The 20,705-nt window shown below is 41.5% G+C and overlaps 1 protein-coding gene across 10 annotated transcripts in view; it reads right to left on the reverse strand.

Annotated features, from left to right (window-relative positions):
- The window catches only part of MTM1 (myotubularin 1), a 96,086-nt gene that overhangs the window by 29,014 nt on the left and 46,367 nt on the right, over window positions 1-20,705 (reverse strand). The gene's annotated exons all lie outside the window — the stretch shown is intronic.

Genomic DNA, 20,705 nt, shown 5'->3' on the forward strand with positions numbered 1-20,705 from the left:
GCCCTCCAGTCCCCACTCTGATCCCCAGGTTCGGCTATGCCAGCACCCACTCCACTACCCCAGACTGCCTAAGAGGCGCCTTGAGGACTTTGGGTTAACACATGCAAAGCCAAACCTTTGACTCCCCCCCTTCCCAATCCTCCCACAGCCTCCCCATTGCGGCAGATGACAGCCCCGTCCTTCTAGTTGATTGAGCGAAAAACCTTGGTGTTAGCCACATCAGCTCGCTGTTACCACCCTGGTCTCAGCCTCTACCATCGTCCACTTGGATCATTATAATAACCTCCTAACTGCTCGCCTGCTTTCATCTTTACCTCTAAAGTCACAGTAATAGTTAGCTTTCCATCTTGCTTGGAGTAAAAGTGGAATTCCTTCCAATGACCTATGTGGCTGTCCACCATCTGGCCACATCCTCTGCTGCATTTGTGTTCTCGCCCTTGCTCACTCTACTCTAAGCCACACTGGCCTCCAGTGCTGCTCCCCCAAAGCACGAAGCAAATAGCAACCTCTGGGCCCTTGCACCTGCTGTTCCAGCTGTCTGAAATCCTTTTCCTTCAAGGTTTCCCCGCTACTTTTTTCACAACTCTGCTCAAATGTAATCTTAATCAATGAGACTTTCTCTGACATCCTGTGGAAAAAACAACATGCTACCCCACAACTACACCCCTTATTCTGCTTCCCATGTTATTTCCCCCTATGACATATGATCATTTGACACAGATTTACTTGTTTATTTATTTACTGTTGGACCTCCACTGTTCCCTCCCCTAGAACATGGACTCCACAAAAGCAGACACTTTTGTTTATATCCTGTACCCCCCAGTCACTGGAACAGTGTCTGGCTCATAGTAGGCAGGCTATGCGCTTGGCGACCGAATGAAAATGGGGAGCCTTATACCGCCCCTGCACAATCACTTTCCCTGGGGGGTGCCACGTCTGGGCACTTTTCTTCTAGGTATCTTCCTTCCATCCATTTTCCTCTGTTACCAGCCCACCACTTTGAATGCCAGCATTCCCTCCTCTGTATTACAGATGATTTCTGGAAACACATCTCTTAGCATCAACAGTTTTATTATCTACGTGGCAAGAGGTTTAGGGTGAAGACTCATCAAGAACATGTTCTCCAGACTGTCTTCTTGAACTCTTCGAAGCCCGTGGCACCCTCAGCAGGTCTGAACTCTGGCAGTGCTGGGCCTAAGTGCTGTGTATTCTATGAGGGGCAGCACGCCGAGCAAACATTAGTCATGGCGCTGACCTCGCTTACCAATTCACTGAGGCTTTTAGACTTACATGGAATTCAGAGCAATACTGGGGCAAACAAGGGATTTCTGTTGACTGAAGTATAACTCAAAGGCAGAGGGGCTTTTGGAGAAAACGGCACTAACGCGTATAAACTTGCTTATCCATAAATAGAACGTATAGAACATATCTAAGCATTCTCTTAGTGACATCTGAGCACCAGATCCTATACTGGCCAGTACGTGGCACAAGTAAATACTGAATCTTGCTGAATGCTATGCTGTTCACATACTTCTAGATGGCAGATGGTTTGAGAGGTAATGCTGTACTGCCACTCGCTTTAGAAGAAAACCTAGAATCTGCTTTCTTGAAATGAGTCCCTGATCTCAACACGGTTTGAGGGTTTTGTTGTTTTCTTTTTTAGTTATTTCCATCTTTCCCATCTTTCCCATGAAGCTCAAGTGAATACACTGCCCTTTTAAAAACAAAGAATGAAATTGCTAACTCAAAGGCCAGATAAAGCTTTCTTTCCAGAAAATCACCACATGTATTAATGCTATCCATATCCTTCGACTTGCCAGCACATTTTCAATGTAACTTACTATTTCTCAACCACTAATAATAAAACCACTCCTTTTTGCTTCAAATATGCTCTTGTATCTCATATTAAAAATTACTGATAAGTGTTAAATAAGCTTGCCAGATTGTCATCCTCAGAAGATGACAGCTAGCCCAAACCAAAATTATCTCCATATTTTCCTTAATGTTTGATTTAAAGGAACTCTGAATACAAGTAATATTTTTAAAACTGCCATTAATATGAGAATGATGCAATGTCCACATGTAGCGACGTATCAGGTGGCCTTTTCTCATGACATCATTCTGGAATGACACTTCCCATTCCGAGTGACATTCAGATATTAGGATGAGTCAAGGAACTGGCATCCTTTACCCCTGAAACATGCCTATGAGAACTGTACGACGGGAACAGCTCCTAAGCTACTTCTGATCCTAAGAGCCAGACTTGAACCTCAAATAATTCAGGAAAATTGATGAATCACATAACAGCCAGATAGCCTGTCACGAAACACATAGCAACATATCTAATATTGAAGTGGAGCTTAAGGTGGGAAAGACCAGGTGCTTAAATCAATGTTTGAACCATCCAACTATAAAAAAACCATGTTTTTAAAAAAGCATTACTTCTTAGTGTTCATATTGTATTTTTTCTTCCATTTTTAAAATTAGTTTCAGGTGTACAAAACAACATAATGATTAGACATTTCTTATACCTCACAAAGTGATAACCCCAATAAATCTAGTATCCATCTGACACTGTACACAGTTATTACAATATTATTGACTATTCCTTCTGCTGTACTATATATCCCCATGACTATTTTTTTAAAATTACAGTTGACATTCAATATGATTTTATGTTAGTTTCAGGTGTACAGTGCAGTAGTTAAACATTTATATAATTTAGGAAGTGATCCCCCCATAAGTCTAGTACCCAGCTGACACTATACATAGTTTTTATAATATTATTGACTATATTTTCTAGGGTGTACTTTACAACCCCATGACTCTTTTGTAACTACCAATTTGTACTTTTTAATCACTTCACCTTTCTCACCCAGCCTCCCATCTTATCCTCCCCTCTGGTAAACACTAGTTTGTTCTCTGTATCTATGAGTCTGTTTCTGTTTTGTTTGGTCATTTATTTTGTTCCATAAATTAATTGGCTCCATTGAGACAAAACATTCTAAAAGAACTAGAATTTTTAAAAGTTGAATGTATCAGAACTTAATTCCCAGATATTTTATTTTTTACTTTTTTTTCCTAAAAGATTCAGATAATAGAACAAAGAACTTTAAAACACAAGCTCTCAAACAGAATAACATAAAGATGGATTATTTAAAAAGAAATAAAAATACTGAGCTTTAAAGCAAGGATAACAAACCCCATTCATCTGTACCTCATTATTAAAAAGTACAAAATTCCCTACAAGTAGAAACTTGTTACAAGCCTAATTAAAGCTCCTGTCTGAAAACTGTTAAAACCTAAAGTTAATGGATTACATGTCTTGAGGTTTATAACTGTCATTTATTTTCTCTTATAGATAATACATTTTGAAGGCTTTGAGTCTGTTAGTGCTTTATTAGCAGGTTGACATTTTCCAGTGATCCCTAATTGTAACGTTGGGTCACTTGGGACCCTCTCTTTGGGAAATCGAAGTTTTATGGACAGAACAGGTTCTAGAGAACCTCCCTTTATGAGGCTCGAGAAGGGAGTCGGGTTTGCAAAATGAGTAATAAAGTCCACTCCACGAACCCGCCCAGCACCGATTTCATTTCATGGCCTGTGGACAACTCAAGAATGACTCAGTCCCAGCTGAGCAAAGCCTCAGAGCAGAGAAGTGTTCTGCCAAACGTTAGCTTCCAGTCATTGCTCTGGAAAGGCCTCCATGGCTTGGCTTTCCTCTAGGGCCTGGTCCCTCCCTCACCAGGGCTCTGCCTCAGGATAGGGGTGGTGGTGCTGGGGGCACTTTCCCGAAGTGCCATATCAATGCCTGTGCCCCACCTTCCCCCCACTGGGCCGGAATCTTCAGGGGGTGATTGCCCTGATCCTGACGGGCAGATGGAATATGCCAGAACACTTAGGAGGCTAGCCTAAGGGTTCTGGGGGCTGCTTTACTTTTTAGAAAGTTATTCTGAAATAATTATAGATTTATAGGAAGTTGAAATGTATAGGGAAGCCCCATCCACCCTTCACTCAGCCTCCCCAATGTGAACATCTTATATGACTAGAGCACAGTAGCAAAACCAGGAAACTGACATCAGAAAAGACACCCTCCAGTGTTTATCCCTAGCTTCAAGTGAGTGGGTCTTCCTTTATCTGGCTCTGTATCAGTATTTGGGCATTTCACCAACGCAGATTCCTACTCGTCAAGACACACCATGCATGCAGACTTTCAAAAAAAGCAATCATGTGCATTTTCCCAGTATTAAAAATAGCACAATGTAACATTTGAAAAATCTTAAAGGACAAAGTTGAGATGAAAATCTCTGATTTCACACTAGGGATAAAAACGGCTGTGACAAAGAGAGTACAACTTGTCATTTCAATTTAACTACATTTGTCACTGTTGTGTCTTGTGGGGAAAAAATATGAAATGACAACAGATTTTAGCTTTCATTTAATTAGCCATTTTTAAAAATGACGCCTATATAATGATGCACTCACTTGCTTCAAATCCAGATTGGATTTTTTTATTGAGTTGAATCTCTAAATGGCAAGCGATTCATGAGTTTCCTTCTTTGAGGAGGGAGGGCTGTCTGTCACTGAATCAGGATTCGTAGAGCTCACGAAGCCCCCTCCCTGAAGAGCCCCTTCCCCGCAAAGACTTATCAAGTTGTGTCTCAGAACAGGATGTTTGAGAGTCAGATTTACAAAAACCAAATCTCATTCAAAAGAGACAGTGACAGAAGAAAACCATTTTCATAGTATTCAGGGCAATAAATTGATAAGCTAGGTAGATTTAACAGCGCTTTCAAATGATATAGCCACTATGCAATGGCACGGTCATCCGTGGACAAGATTTTTAGAAAGAGCAAACCCTTTTTATGCAGCAAATACTATGACTGAATACTTAGCCTTAAAAATTCAGGGGACCGCTCACTACTTCTTTCCTGATAGAATTTTGCAATGTTTGAACAGGAATTTCAGTGAGCATTTTTTTCTAACTTGATTTCTGAAATCAAAGACATTTGCCTTTTTAAAAGGCTTCAATCTACCACGTAAGGGTGCAGCGATGTAAAATTACTTCATTTTCATCTTTTAGATTACACTTCAGAATAAGACCCCTTCATATGAGGGAAAAAAAGCTTTCATTAAAGTTGAGAACAAAGCCTAAAATTTTTAAGAAGAATCATAGGAGGTACTTAAACTTGGCAAAGTTTGTATAATTCTAAGTAACATCTTCATGCTACATAGTGATTTCAGCCTATTTCACGTGACTTGACTCGGTAAGTTAATTCATGTTACTGCACCAAAAGTAATTGAATCCAAAAATCAGGCAAAAGACTCATAGGTTAAAAGCAGCGAGCACATAAATTACCATTTACACTTAGGTTTGTGTAAATAATTCTCCTAGTCCTTTTTCTACCACTTTCCCTGGGGAAAATGGTTTAATGGTTTAATATTCCTGGGTCAGCACCACTTTCGTTTATAAACATACATATTCATTTATTCAAGAAGGGCCCACAAAAGGGCATTTGAAATGTCATTTGAAACCATTTGGGGAAAAGAGCATTCCATACTACCTTGTCTACAATCATAATCATTTAAGGCTTACATTTCTCAGAGTTCGCCCACGGTACCTCTTCTCACTGTAATTTTCTCTCCTGGCAATTTTGGCCACATCTATGAAAATGATGGTCATCACGCCCAGGCCTACCAAATAAACCTCTCCCCAGGTCTTTGTAGCCAGCTGCCTCCTGGGTACCTCACTGTACCCCAGCCACTTGTACCAGTGTATCCAAATTGGGACTCGTCACCTCTTCTTCATTCTCCTCCTACATTCCCATCTCGACCACTGGCCCCCCAATCAACCTGGTTATCCAGGCTGGATTCTTCCCACTCTATCATCTCATCCCCCTCATAACTACATTCCGTCAATCAACAAATTATATTGATCTTACCTCCTAGATCTTTCTCAAGTCCATTGCCTCCTATCCCTCTCCATTGCCCCACTTCAAGCCCTCATCATCACCCACTGAGGTGACTAAACCATCTCCATAAATGTTCTCCTGCCCCCTCTTTCCACTCTGCATGCCGCAGTCCAAGCAATCTTTCTGAAATAGAAATCGAATCATATCATTTTCCTGCTTAAACCCCTGTAATGGCTTGCCTCACCTTCAGATAAAAAACAAAACTTCTTGGTGGGCCATGTCAGGTTCTGTGAGCTCTGGCCCAGCCTTGCCCTCCAGCACCATTTCTCACCGCTATATCCACATGCACACCAACCTCAAACACCAACCCACGAGGGCCCAGCCTGCGTCTGGCCTCTTCTCATTTGTACATACTGTTCCTGCAGTTTGCCATGTTCATTTCTGCCTGGAAAATGCTCCTACTCATCTCTCAGAATTTGCCTCCTCTAGGAAGCCTTCCTTGACACCAACCCCCTTACTTTCTGCACATATATATCTGTCTGTCCACATCACCCAGCAAAACTGTGCTCCTTGGGGACAGGGAGTGGGTATCAGCTTCCCGTGCCTTGCCATAAGGTAGGCATTCTGTAAACGTCTGTTGAGCAAAAAATGGGAGGAAAGGAACAAAAAAGATGAGAAGCAAGGAAAGGATTCCCCTACCAGACATTACATCTTCTAAAGCCTCAATAGTTAAGAGACAGTGCTACTGGTGTATGAAGTGTGATTGATGCAAGAAAAGAAACATTCAGAAATAAAACCAAATACACAGAGGAATTTAGTATGCAATAAAGGTGGGAGTTCAAATCAGTGGATTAGTCAACAGATGGTGTCACAACAACAGGGGATGAAAGAGTTGGATCCGTACCTTCCATGGTAACCCCACATAAATTCCAAGTTGATCAAATATTTACATTTTTAAAAAGAAATTAAAGTATTAGAGGCACGAGGGATGATTCTTTTATAATTCGGAGTGGGGAAGACCTTCCTAACTGGGATGTAAAACCCAGAAGCTATCAAAGTGTGCAGACAAGAGTTAACCTAGCAGGTCTGAGACTGCCCTGCTTAAAAAGGCCTGCTTACCAGAGAACCCTATGATTTCACTGATATGTGGTATATAAACCAAAAACAACAAAAGAACAAGACAAACAAATGAGAAACAAAACCTCATAGACACAGACAATAGTTTAGTGGTTACCAGAGGGTAAGGGGGGTGGGGGGAGGGAGATGAGTGTAAGGGGGATCAAATAGATGGTGATGGAAGGAGAACTGACTCTGGGTGGTGAACACACAATGGGATTTATAGATGATGTAATACAGAATTGTACACCTGAAATCTATGTTATTTCACTAACAATTGTCACCCCAATAAATTAAAAAAAAAACATATTTGCGAAAAAAAAAAGAAGAAAAGAAAAATAGGCCTGCTTACATGGTTGACCCTTGGCTGGCCTCTGGGGACCTGGATTTTGGGAGTGTTCTCACCATTCCCTAACTGGCAAGATGGTTTAGTGTCTAAACTGTATTTTATGCTTAATCTCTGCTTTCCTCCCGGGAGTTTGGAATTTTGGTACATGCTAGGCTGAGAGGATGCCTACGTGACCAGCCCCCAGTAAAAACCATGGGCACTGAGTGCTGGCACAACTCGTTGCTAGGGGAATTAAGTGCATCCTGCGGGACTCCACTGGGAGAGGACTCTGGAATCTTATGTCTGGTTCCCCTCAGATTTCACCTCATGTGACTTTTCCTTTTGCTGCCATAAATCATACTTGTTGAGAGTCCTGTGAGTTCTAGTGAATCACCAAACCTGGGGTGGTCTTTGACACCTGTGTCACCCCATTCTCTCTCTCCCTCCCTCTCTCCCTCTCTCTCTCTCCCTCTCTCTCTCTCTCTCTCTCTCTCTCACACACACACACACACACACACACACACACACACACACAGCAGAAAAAAAGATAAATTTTCCCAATTAAACATGTTTTAAAATTCTTCATAGCAAAAGCCACCATAAGAAAAACCAAAACGCATGTGGGAAAATATTTGCAGACTAATTTAGAAGTCAGTATGGCTATCACATAAAGAGTTCCTATAACTAACAAGAAAAAGACCAAAATCCCCAAAGAAAGATGGACAGAAGATACAGAGAATGCAGAAGCAGAAATACAAATAGTTCAAACCGAAACATAGTCAATTTCACTCAAATAAGACAAATACAAAGTAAAACTATGACTCTACCTTTTCACCCATTAGATTAGCAAAGATAAAAAAATTGGAAAGCAAGACGCGGAGTACAGCATTAGGAATAGACAGTGGAAATGTGATGGCTCTGTGTGATGTCAGAGGGGTACTGGATGGGGGCGGGGGGTTCACACAGTGTGAGGGATATAAATGATAAACGTCTAAGTATTACTTTGTCTTGTGCACCTGAAACGAATAAAAAAAGAAAAAGAAGAAGAAAAATTAGAAAGCATATTGGGTTGATGTGGTAGGCCGAATAGTGGTGCTCAAAGATGCCCATGTCCTAATCCCTAGAACCTGTGTTATGCTACCATAGCACAGTATGCAAAGAGGAATTAAGGTAGCCGATGGCATTAAGATTGCTAATCAACTGACTTTTAAGATCGGAAGATTACCCTGGATTACCCCAGTGCCTAATGTAATCATAAAGGTCCTTAGAAGTGGAAAGAGGAGACAGAAGAGTCAGAATCAAAAGAGATGTGATGATGGAAGGAAAGTGAGAATGACTCGAAGCACTTCACTCACTGTTGCTGGTTCCAAAGATGGAGGAAGAGGCCACGTGTCAAGGGGTGTGGTGGCCTCTAAAAGCTGGAAAAGGCAAGCAATGGATTCTCCCCTACAGGCTTCAGAAGGAACACAGCCCCGTGGACACCTTGATGTTAGCCCAATGAAACCCATTTTGGATTTCCGACCTCTACAACTCAGGTTTTTATAAGTCACAGAGTTTCTGGTAATTTGTTACAGCAACTATAGGAAAGTAATGCAGTTGGAGAGGATATCTGGAAACAGGCACTCTTGACACGCTGTGTGGGGGAGTGAAAGCCTGTACATCTTCAATAAAAGAGAATTTGTAATTCAACCTCTAAGAATTTTTCCTACAATACACATGAAGCCATATAAAATGACGTACATGCAAGGTTATCCGCTGCAGTAGTTTATAGAATAGCAAGTGTTTGGAAAGAATCTCAATATCCATCAATAGAGGACTGAATAGAGAAAGTAGGGGATGGTCAACAGAGTTCTATGCAGTCATAAATAGAGTGAAGACACCCAGTCATTAGCCACTATCTATTGGTGAATTGGAAAAGCGTATATAAATCCCAAGTCGCCTGCATAGGTCTAACCTACCACTGGTGGATAGTAGTAGGCTGAACACACCGGTGAGGTAGGGAGCGGGGTGGCTGAAGGCTGCTAGGAGGGAGGGACACTACTGCATACCCGTCTTAGCTAGTCCAGGCCACTATAACAAGATACCACAGAACGGGTGGTTTAAAACAACAAACATTCGTGTCTCACAGTCCTGGAGGCTAGAAGTCCAAGATGAGAATGCCAGCGTGGTCCAGTTTTGGTGAGGTACTGATTCCTGGTTTACCAAGGGCAGCCTTCTTGCGATACCTCCCATGGTGGACAGACTGAGCTCTTCCATAAGAGCATTTCCTCTTCTTATAAGGAAATTAATCCCATCACTAGGCTCTACCCCAGGACCGCATCCAAACCTAATCACTTCCCAAAGGCTCCACCTCCAGATACCATCACTCTGAAAATGAGGGTTTCAACATATGATGTTGGGGAGACACAAACATTCAGTCTATCACAATATCCTTTTATACTTCCTGAATTTTTCAATCGTGGGCATACATTAGCCATTTTAAAATTTTTTAAGTAAATGCTTGTTGAATAAATGCCCTTTCTAAACAGCAGAATATTCTTATTGACGACTTGGTTGCTGCTAGTTCCTATTCATTCATTCTACTGACAGTATAGTTACTCAACAAATACCAAGAGCCTACTATGAACAAGTTATCGGTGGATAAAAAGAAGAGTAAGACAACACAGCCACTGTCTTTAAGGAGTTAGAAGTTCTCTAAAGGAGAGAGAAGAGGAGGGAACAACTATTGATCATGTAAGGAGGAAAGTGATAAAGTCCATGAGCGGTACAGATGAAGCATTATGGGGCTCCAGAGAAGGACAGATGGATGGGCCTGGAGGGACGTTGATGGCATTTGAGCTACTCTGGAAGGGTAAGACAACTTTGGACATAACATGGTGATGACAAAAAGCCACAAATGGGAGCCAGACTCCGAGGACATGTGGCCATCAGCAAACACCTCGGTCTCACTGCCAGAATATAGGAGGGGTAGAAAAAAATGGAAACTGTTGAAAGGTGGAGCCACACTCTGGACAAGAGAGGTTTGTGTTTACACTGACAGCAAGGCAGGAACCACTGACGTCTCGGGGGCAGAGGAACCAGACCATCAGAGCAGCATCCCAGGGACGTTAATCTGATAGAGGGCACACGTGGCGAGGATTGGAAAAGAGAGAGAACCGAGGTAGGAAAAAGAGTTAAAGCACGATCCCGACGGCTTAGGAGAGAAAAGAGGAAAACCTGAAGTTAGTTAGACTGGGGAGGAAATATCCCCTCAATACAGTAAATGTTAAACAAAGGGAAATCTTTCAATGGCCTGGATTTTGGAGGAGGAGAAGGAAGAGGAGGGAGCGGAGGGAAGAGGAGACATCACCAGAGAAACTGAGAGCAGAGTAGTAGCTCTGGGGAAAAGTTGAGAGAAGTATTGTAAACAAACATTTAAGTGTCAGCAGAAGTCATATAGCAGCTAAAGGGAAATAGGAAGCTAGGGCGTTGGAAGTCACACCCAGAAAGGCAATGCTGAGACACGAGAGTGAGAAAGATTGCTGAAGGGGTAGTATAGAGCAACAAGGGGGGGGGGGAGAATGGACTTTTCCAGAAAACATACAGTTAGACAGCAGAAGGAAGCAGAGCAACAAGAAAAGAAGCTAGACAGGTAGGTGTGCTGGGAGACTGAGGTCTCAGAAGCCACAGGGAGAAGTGTCTGGAAGCATGGTAGTCTAGATGCCCTAACTGAGACTTTTCCTCCTGAAAACCCCTAAAAATGCTGGATAAAACAGAAATCTTTTTTAAAATGCACTAATGAAGGCTCCTCCATGTGTGAGGCACTGGGCTATTAAGGGACGTTATCTTCTCACTTGATCCTTTTAAAAGATGTGCTCATTGGTGGCTCAGAGAGATTGAAAGGCTTTTTGTTTGTTTGCATAGGTTCATGAAGTCTGTAAATAGAACGTATTGGATATTTTTGTTTGTTTCAATTTTTCATTTATACTGACTATTGACTCTTTTATCCAGCTCATTCACTAGTCTCTTAGTGTATTACTTTGGCTTTCTTAGAATTTCTAGTAATCTAAGGTGTCACCTACGAAAAATGCTCAATTTCCTACTATTTCAGTAAAAAGTTGTACCATTTATGCCATTACTATGTCTGAGTGCATTTCTTAGAATTGCCAAAGTAACACTGACTAATAGTAGGGGTAGTAGCCAACTTGTTATTTTTTCCCCGATTTTAGTGTTAATATTCTATCTAAATGTTTTACTGTCAATTTTACTGTTTGCTGTTGTGCTCACTGTTCTTTATCACAAAGAAAAAGTTTCCTTTAATACTATTTTACATTAGTTTTTTAAAAATCAGAAACGGCTCTTTTTCCTGTTTTTCTTACACTTTTAATGTACTTGAATGTGCATTATGTCACCTTCCTTATTCCTAATATTACTTATTATTATTTTCTTAATAAGACCTGCTAGTGGTTTTATATTTCATGTACTTTTCCAAGAAATTTACCAGTTTTATTATTTCTTATATTTTATGATGTGCTATTTGCTGTTGACTTTGTTTTATTTTTCTCTTGCACGAATCTTACCCTGTACTGGTACTTATTAATTTCTCTCATATTTTCTTCTCATTCATTTTGTTGTTCCTTTCCCTTTTTATTTTCTTAGATTTGACTTCATTTTATTTTCAATTTTTGTTTTTTAACAATAAAAGCATTTATGTCTACAAAAAAAGAAGCACTCTTGAGCTGGCTAGGGAGGAATAAACACTCAGAAGCCAAACACTAACTGCAAACAGAAATGCAGAACGCAAGAGGCACACACTGGCTTTTACCTTTCAAAAGAGTGGGAGGGTGAGAAGTGGGACAATGAGTTCTGAAACGGGTGGCTGCTGAGGACGTGCAGGCAGGCAGTGGACACTCTGCTTCTGAACAGGACGGCAACGCAGGGGGTAGCCCAGTTGGGACCACAGCTCCAGGAGATGGGGAGCGGGGAGAAGAACCGAGCATGCCCAAAGCTGGGGGGAAAGGGCAGTAGGGAGAGCGAGAGAGAGACACGGAAAGAGAAGAGGGCCAAGTCTTGCAGGAGGCAGGAAGGGAGGAGATTTAGAAGTATGATTAGACCGTCAATTAGCCAAGTTTGCTGTTTATTCAGGAAATAAAGTCCTGGTCAAAAAGAAAATAGAGAACTAAGACATACTTCAGTCCTAAGGCCACATCTAGGCTGAGAAACAGGGGTGCGCGTGAGTGTGTGTGTGTGTGTGTGTGTGTGTGTGTGTGTAAGTGAGCACACAATGTTGCTCATGTCAATTCCCATCTGAAAAGAAGGTATTTGCTTTTATCTATTCATTCTGTGATTAGCCTAGAAAGTAAGAGTCCGCTATATTTCAGTCTGATTTAAAATCTCAAAGCAATTTATAAAAATTTCTCCATTTCTGAACTAAAAAAGAAAATGAAAGCACAGGGAAAAGCACCCTATGTACCTAATTCTCTATTCATAGAAACACTTATAGCACTCATTGAAATGATCGAAAAAGATGTACACCCCTATAACTCATTTTAGTCATTTGTATGTAATTATTTTTACAAGTGAGCACAAGTGGAGTAAGGCAAGAAAAGAACCTGGTAGAAATGGTACAGTGCTTAAGCCACACAGCAGGGTTTGATGTGGCTCACCAGAGCTAGGCGAAAAGAAACAAGCAACAAAGACTGAAAAGCAAAGGCAGCAGGAACCAACCCCTCCAAGTGCAGGTGAGCCCAGCTCACCACCACGCTATTTGGATGACACTGCTTCCAGCCTCTGCATACAGTACACAGCAGTATGCCAATCACTCACAGAAGGCCGCCAGTCTCCACAGAAGAGGCCTTGCCACTGGCTTGCTTCACTCAAAATTAGAACCAGCTAGTCTTCTCTCCTGCGCCTATTTCTTCTACCCAAAAAGTCAAATTTACCAAAACAAAAAAAACTTTGCCACTCTATGACTGCTAATCAGCTCAGAGAATAACAAGTAGTAGGAAATACTGTGATGCTGAAGAGCTTAATCTGGAACGGCACAGAAAAGTGGAAAGTGCCGAAACACAAATCTCAGTGAGCCACGTGGCCCTGAAAGCAGTAGGCCCGCACAGGGTCAAAGGATGAAAAGAAAAAAAAAAGGAAAACGATTTCTGTTTATTACGCATCACTGCTGCCCATCTTTCAGATTTCTAGTTCAGATGCTTTCTGGATTGAACATTCTGAAATTTAAGCCTTTCAACCAATGATTTGTTAATAAGAATACTGACCTTTAGCTATATAGCATCTTTCTTTTAAAGGGCTTAAAGTGTCCCACGTATGGTCACAATTACTTTATTAATATTCTTAGGAAAAAGTGTGTTGGGGTAATCATCCTTTATTCTTTGCACCTGTTGGGAAAATGGTGTACTAATAACAGAGCAGTTGACATTTACCAAGCATGCCAGGCACTGTTGTAAGCACTTTACATTTAATCCTCACAAAAATCGTATGGGATTGAGACTATTATTATGCCCACTAAAGATGAGAACACTGAAGCACGTAAATATTATGTGACTTTCAAAGTCACCAAGCAGGTAAGTGACTGAGGCAGATTCAGACATAGGCTGCTGGACAGCATGACCTGGGCTCGGAAGCACACACCAGAAGAGTTCTATAGACAGGTCTCCTCACTAGGCCTCCCTCATCAGTGGCTGCTGAGAACCTGGCAGCTGGATCTTCAGCTCCATTTCTCCTAGCTCTACATTTCCTTTATGGGAGTCTCCGTCCCATGAGTTTAGTCACAAACGCAAGCCCTCCAATTAGACAAAATGCACGAAAATCCATGCGTGTCTATACCTGTTTCCCCAAAAATAAGACCTAGCCAGACAATCAGCTCTAATGCGTCTTTTAGAGCAAAAATTAATATAAGACCCAGTGTTATTCTACTATAAGACCCGGTCTTATCTAACATAATATAAGATCGGGTCTTATATTAATTTTTGCTCCAAAAGATGCATTAGAGCTGATTGTCCGGCTAGGTCTTATTTTCGGGGAAACATGGTAGATCTAAAGATACATTTAAGTGACTTTATTAATATCTTAATTAAAATACATTTTCAATATATTCTGCCATTATCTAAAACTGCTTTTAAAACTTTCTAGACCATGCTTAATAGAAAACCATACACTTCACACCATGACACACACACACACACACACACACACACACAGATAAGTGACAGAAACAGTTCACGAAAACAAACTTATTCATGTTACTTGTTGTCCTCTTAATACTTTCTCTTCTATTCCATTTTAAAATGCTGGTTGCGACCTAGTAAATTGACTTCATGATTCAGTAATACATTAGGATTCACAGTTTAAAAACAAAAAACTTTCATCAAAATTTATATTAGCCCTCATTATCCCATCTGAGTAAAATATGAGCAAACAAAAAAGGAAATCAATGAAGGAGGAACTTTGGCATTGAACACACCATCTCAACAATCAAACTCTTTATTTTTCTGTAGCACTATCAGGCTCTATTCCTACATACTCAATTTCTGTTCCTGCCATTAAAAAAAAACTATCATCATACGAGAAGCGCTGCCACATTTCTTATCATAAAATGTATCATTTACCCAGAACTAGTATTGAGTTTCAATGCAGCTTTAAAAGCAAAGCAAAAATAAAAGAAGAAAATAAATGCTTTAGCTGCAATAGAAAATGTTATCTAAACAATTTTCAAGTCTTACTGGACTGACATAATACAAAAACAATCAAGTTAATGGTTTGGGGTCGGCTCTGTGGGTAAGCTACTCAAGTTCAATTCAAAGTTTCAATCCCGACATGAACACACTGAGTGGTAAAAATACTAATGGGGAAGTAGGCAAGAGGAAGCCAAAGAGGTGGTCTGAAAGAAAAAAGCCCACTCATACGCTATTCACCCCACAGCAGGATCTGGAACCCACCTCCCTTGGCCTCCAGGCACCATTGCATGGATACAACAGCAAGTTCACTTCTGACTTCAAATGCCAATAAAAATCACTGAGATAATTTGCAGCTGATTGAACAGTTTCAATACTATTAACAAAGTGATATTTTTCAATCAGGGCCTTTTGTATTGTTCAATGCAATCAGGCTTAGATTATGCTTCCAGGAAATCCCTTTTTGGCACACCCTCGCATTCCCCACTGTGGCAATTTGGAAACTTTTCTTCCCCTCCTGTCTCAGAGAATAATTGTCCCTTCTCCTTTCCAACTACCCTACAAACTGGGCTTAATCCCATCCCCTGCTGCCTTCCCCAGGATCCCGCTCAAGAAAAGATCCCTTCTCTCTCTCGCCTTGAAAAGAGGCAAGACTCCTTCCACCTACCCACAAATAGATTCATTCGCCTCTCTCAGACTCTAAGGAAAACACTTCTTCCCTCGACCTGGCTGCTACCACGACTTTTTCTTTTAAATACCACCTACTTACTCTCCCTTTAAAGCCCTTCAGACTGCCTTCTGTTCCCCCGTTCAGATCATTTTCCTAGATTCAAAAAAGTTCAACACACGGATGCCAGGCACTGTACTAGGCCCCAAGGATACAAAGGGAAGATCCCAACCTCCAGTAGGTCAGTTAGGGGGTCCAGTCCCCAGAGACCTTGTCATCATTCCATCTAAAGGACTCTCCTCAACCCTCCACAGCAGCACACACCCATGACGATCTTCTTAAACCTCACTCTGCTGTTGGCCCTCTGCAGCTTGCAGGGAGTGAAGATGGGAAAGGAGCCAGCAAAGTGAATAAGGACGGTTAGAGAGATGAGAGGAGCACTTGCAGGGTGTGATCTAGAGAAAAGCCATAGTTCACTTTCAGATGGGAAATGAAATGAGAAGCAACGCCAAGCACGCGTGCACGCACACGCACACACATATACACGCACACACACAAACAATACACCTGCTTTTCAGCCTAGATGGGACCACTGGCGTCCTAGTTCAGTACTATGGACCTCTCCCCTCCCTGTCTTCAGGAGCTCTCTTCTCCGGTCTATTCTTCATGATGTTGTATGTAGTCCTATCACTTATTTCAAAATCTTCAGTGGTCTCTGCCACTTCCCAAAGTACAAACTCCTTACCCTACCAAGGCCCGCCACTGGATGACCCAGATCTCCTCTTCTTCCCTGCGCTCCAGCCAAACAAACATCACTGGCTCCCCTCAGAAACACTTTGCAATGCTTCCAGCTTTCCCTCCACTGTGTCGAGGGTCAGGGTCTTGCCTCATGCCTGAAATACATGTTTGTCGTATCACGTCTGCCACATCCCTGAACGGGACTAGGTATCATGCATCCTGTACTACTCCTGCTCACCTGCCTTCAATGCCCTCCGACACCATGCCACACAGTACTTTGAAATGAACTCAACTGATGAAACACTTGTACATGTTGACTTGAATAGCAGGGACTGATATTCCAAAACCTGTCAGTCGCTGGTCTGTTTTTATCTGTATCTTGTATTGTTGTGGTGTCTAGTTCAACTTTTTTTTTTAAAGATGACTTTTAGTGGTTAAAAATCAGAAAATGTAATTTTCCAAAACTTTGTATGAGCAATTCAGTTCACATTTGTTCTCCAGTTCGTTACTTTATTGACTTCCTAGAGGAAGAAGTAGGGATTCCTGGCACAGATATGAGAAATAAGGCAAAGTTCACAGACTTGAGAAATCAACCCCTCTGTGGACCACTCCAGTGACAGCAACTTGGGATGCTAGGCTCTGGTGCTAGATCCACAACATCCAGAAATCCATCCCATTTGTTTCCCTCTAATGGATTTCCCCTTCATTTTCTACTAAACCTGAGATCAATAAAAAGCCATCATTATACAACTCTCATGCAGAAGTCATTATGCTGAGGTTAGAGAGATAAAGAAAGGCTGATTCCCGCCTTGATAAGCTCACAGTATACCAGGGGAGCTGGGCAATTACTACATAATTATTATATAAGGCACACTGAGATAAGTGCTCACATAGAAGGACCTGCCAAGTCTAACAAGTGAGAGGTGAGATGAACTCCCAACAGGGGAATATGCATAGCGTGGAAAAGGACCTAGGATTGCACAAGATGGTGGAGGATGGGCTTGAAAGAGACGAGGGAACTGCAGGTGAAGGGGAGAGGAAAACCAAAGACTCCAAGTCAAGACAGTTCTATGTACACCAGAGGAGCGTAGCATGGTCCTGTGTGGTTGGAGTACAGGGTATAAGACATGGGAAATCACTGAGAATTTTTATGTAGGGAGTGGGACACAGAGTGACATGATCATACTTAAGTAATAACAATTTTTAAAAACTGGCAGTATTGTGTAGGATAAGTTGGAAGGGAAGGAAACTGAAAGAAGGGAGGCCAGCTGGGAAGCACGGCTTAAATTAGAAAGCACAAGTAGAAATGGGAAGGAACATCTGAGTGTTACTAGTAAGTAGAACCTATAGGATTTGGAATTGATGTGGTTATGGGAGGCAAGGCAGGGAAAGAATAAGCAAGTTGAATTCAAGTTATCAAATGTGAGCAACTAAGGATTATCCAAATTGAGGGACATGTAGGTAGAGGAGTGGGTCTGATGAGCTGAAGAGAGGTTAGGGAGACAATGACCTCGTGATCCTCATGGACTTCCAGAGGAAGATGTTTGAGAGTTAGGCTTGTTAGATTCATTCAACAATGAATCTATAGCAGCGTAAGCTATAGGACTAAATGAAACCATCAAGGCAAAGCGAGTAACATGGGAAGAGGGCTGAGAGGGGACCACTAATGAGATGTTTACATTTAAGGAAAAAAACAAGAGGCAGTGGGGACTGGGAAGGAATAGTCAAGATGGTAGAGGAATACAGAAATCAAGACTTTCAAGAGAGTGGTCAAAAATGCTGAATGCCAGGGAGAGAGCAAACAGAATGAAGATTGAAGTGAGGCACTAGATTTGGCCAGTAAGAGTTCCGAGTTCCAAGAAGCTACCTGCAATAAAGCTGCATGAGGTCTGACAATTAAGTTTGTGAACACACCCTAGAAAAAGTGCTACATACCTCACTGCTGAATATCACTATGGTCACCTTCAAAGTACTCCCCTTGGGAAGCTATGCACTGAGCCAGCACTTAGTCCACCCTTCAAAGCAATTTTGGAACTCTGTCTGGAATGGCCATCAGAGCTGTCGTCATATTACCCTTGATGTCCTGAATGTCATCAGAATGTCTTCCTTTCAATATTTCCTTTATTTTCGAGTAAAGAAAGAAGTCACTGGGGGCCAGATCAGGTGAGTAGGCATGGTGTTCTGATCCAGTTGTTTGTTTCCTGGCTAACAACTGCCTCACAGACAGTGCCGTGTGAGCTGCTGCATTGTCGTGATGCAAGAGCCCCTTCGGGACCATTTTTGCAAACACCTTTCTCATGCCAAGATTTTCAGTTAAGATTTTTCTGTTTCGCTATCAGTGTTTACTTGGTCTGCCATGCTTCTCAGAGTCAGCCAACGATTTTGACGCACAATTCGATGAATTTTTGCAATGTTTTCGTCAGTTCTGCTCGTTACTGGCCGCCCTGACCTCTCTTCATCACTGACGCGTTCTCTCCCCTCAGAAAAACGTTTACTCCTTTTGTACACTGCCATTTTCTTCATGGTATTTTCCCCATAAACTTGGACTAACATGTCCCTGATTTCACTTCCACTCTTGCCAAGTTTAACAAGAAATTTAATGTCTATTCATTGATCTAAGTCAAGCTCAGCTATTCTCGTGACGGCACACAAAATCACGCAACAACAATGAATGCCACTCAGCAAGACACCGCCACACGTCAACACGAACACAGCTGTGAGACACTGATATACGGACGTTATGACACCTTACCGAGCTGTTTGTACAGTGCTGCTAATGTAAGCGCACAGTGGCAAGTTCGCAAACTTCACTGTCAGATCTCGTATACTAGAATGGGTTGAAGGAATGAATGAGCTGGAAGAATGAATGAACTGGAGGACAGGCTAGAATATTCTTTCCAGAAGTTTGGATTGAAGTGAGAGATGGGACAGTAGTTTAGGGGAAAGCTGGTCTAACACCTGACTTATTTTTTCAGGGGAGTAAACCCTAAAAGGGGCAGGAGATGCCAGAGAAAGGGGTTGGGTGATCTAGGAAGGCCTTGTAGAAGATGGACTGGAGCCAGATATGTAAAACTCAAGACAGAACATTTTCCCTAAGTGAATTTTCATGGATTAGACTTACATTCTCACTTTCGTAACAATTTCAAAGACGTGCTCCCATAAAACTATTTTTCTCCTAATACAGAAGTATCTCTTAAATCACACATTTCATCAAAAACTGAGAAAAGGCTGAAAATGTATTCAACTCCGTGATGTCACTGCATTTGTTTCAAGCATCACATTGGATTCTATAATGAGCACATGACTCATGACGAGTACTTCACATCCTTCCAGACCTCCGCAGCCTCTGTGTCATTGTCCTTTTTATCAACCATGAATTTCCTTTGACTGAAACAATTGCTGATGAAATTTGGGAAGAGAAAAGCCTTGTCTCCTAGAAAACAATCTGAGGTATTTATTGCAAATAAATACGTTCATTAATTAAAAGACAGCCATAGGGAAGAAGAGCTACATTACAAAGCGGCTCTTCTAGTTAATGACCTCTTTGATCACCTTCAGTCTAGCCAACAGTGTATGTACCCTATACTTAAAATACATACGTGTGTGTAATGTATATATATAATGTATGTATTATATGTGTGTGTAATATATATGTAATGTGTGTATTATATAATACGTGTGTGTAATACATATGTGTGTGTTATATATATAATATATGTGTGTGTGTGTGTATTTTTAAAAGACTTACAGTGTATTTTCTTTTTTACCCCACAGTAGGTGTTTGCCTCCAACTTTCTTTAGAGTCAAGCAGAGGAGGAGAGGGATAAGAAGATGCGGGGAAGGCATGACAGAAAAAAAGAAGGCAAGACCAAGGCAGGATACAAAGATTGTTTTAAGAGCAAGATGCACGGAAAGCTTATTTCAATCACGTGGCAAAATAGAGTTAGATTACTCCAATAGTTTGGTGAATAGGAAGGAAAAGTTCTAGGTATACACATCCTAAATCTTATTATGAACCAAATGATAGATTTAAGTAATTAAATGCACACATAAGTCTGTCCTGCCAAATATATACTAAATGCTAAATGACATTCCAAGTGTCATCCTTTAAAAAAAAAATCCTGCCTTATTCAGCAACTGCCTGCAGTACCTGGACAAGGTACCTGATTGTAGAAGAGCATTTAGGCCCAGAGGACTTCTTCCCACTTATAACTGGTGCCAAAACAGCCTGACACGCATCATGCATTAGCTCCCAAGCTAAGAGCAATGACTTCTGG

Source organism: Rhinolophus hipposideros (assembly GCF_964194185.1).
Source record: "Rhinolophus hipposideros genome assembly, chromosome: X".
Lineage (NCBI taxonomy): Eukaryota > Metazoa > Chordata > Mammalia > Chiroptera > Rhinolophidae > Rhinolophus > Rhinolophus hipposideros.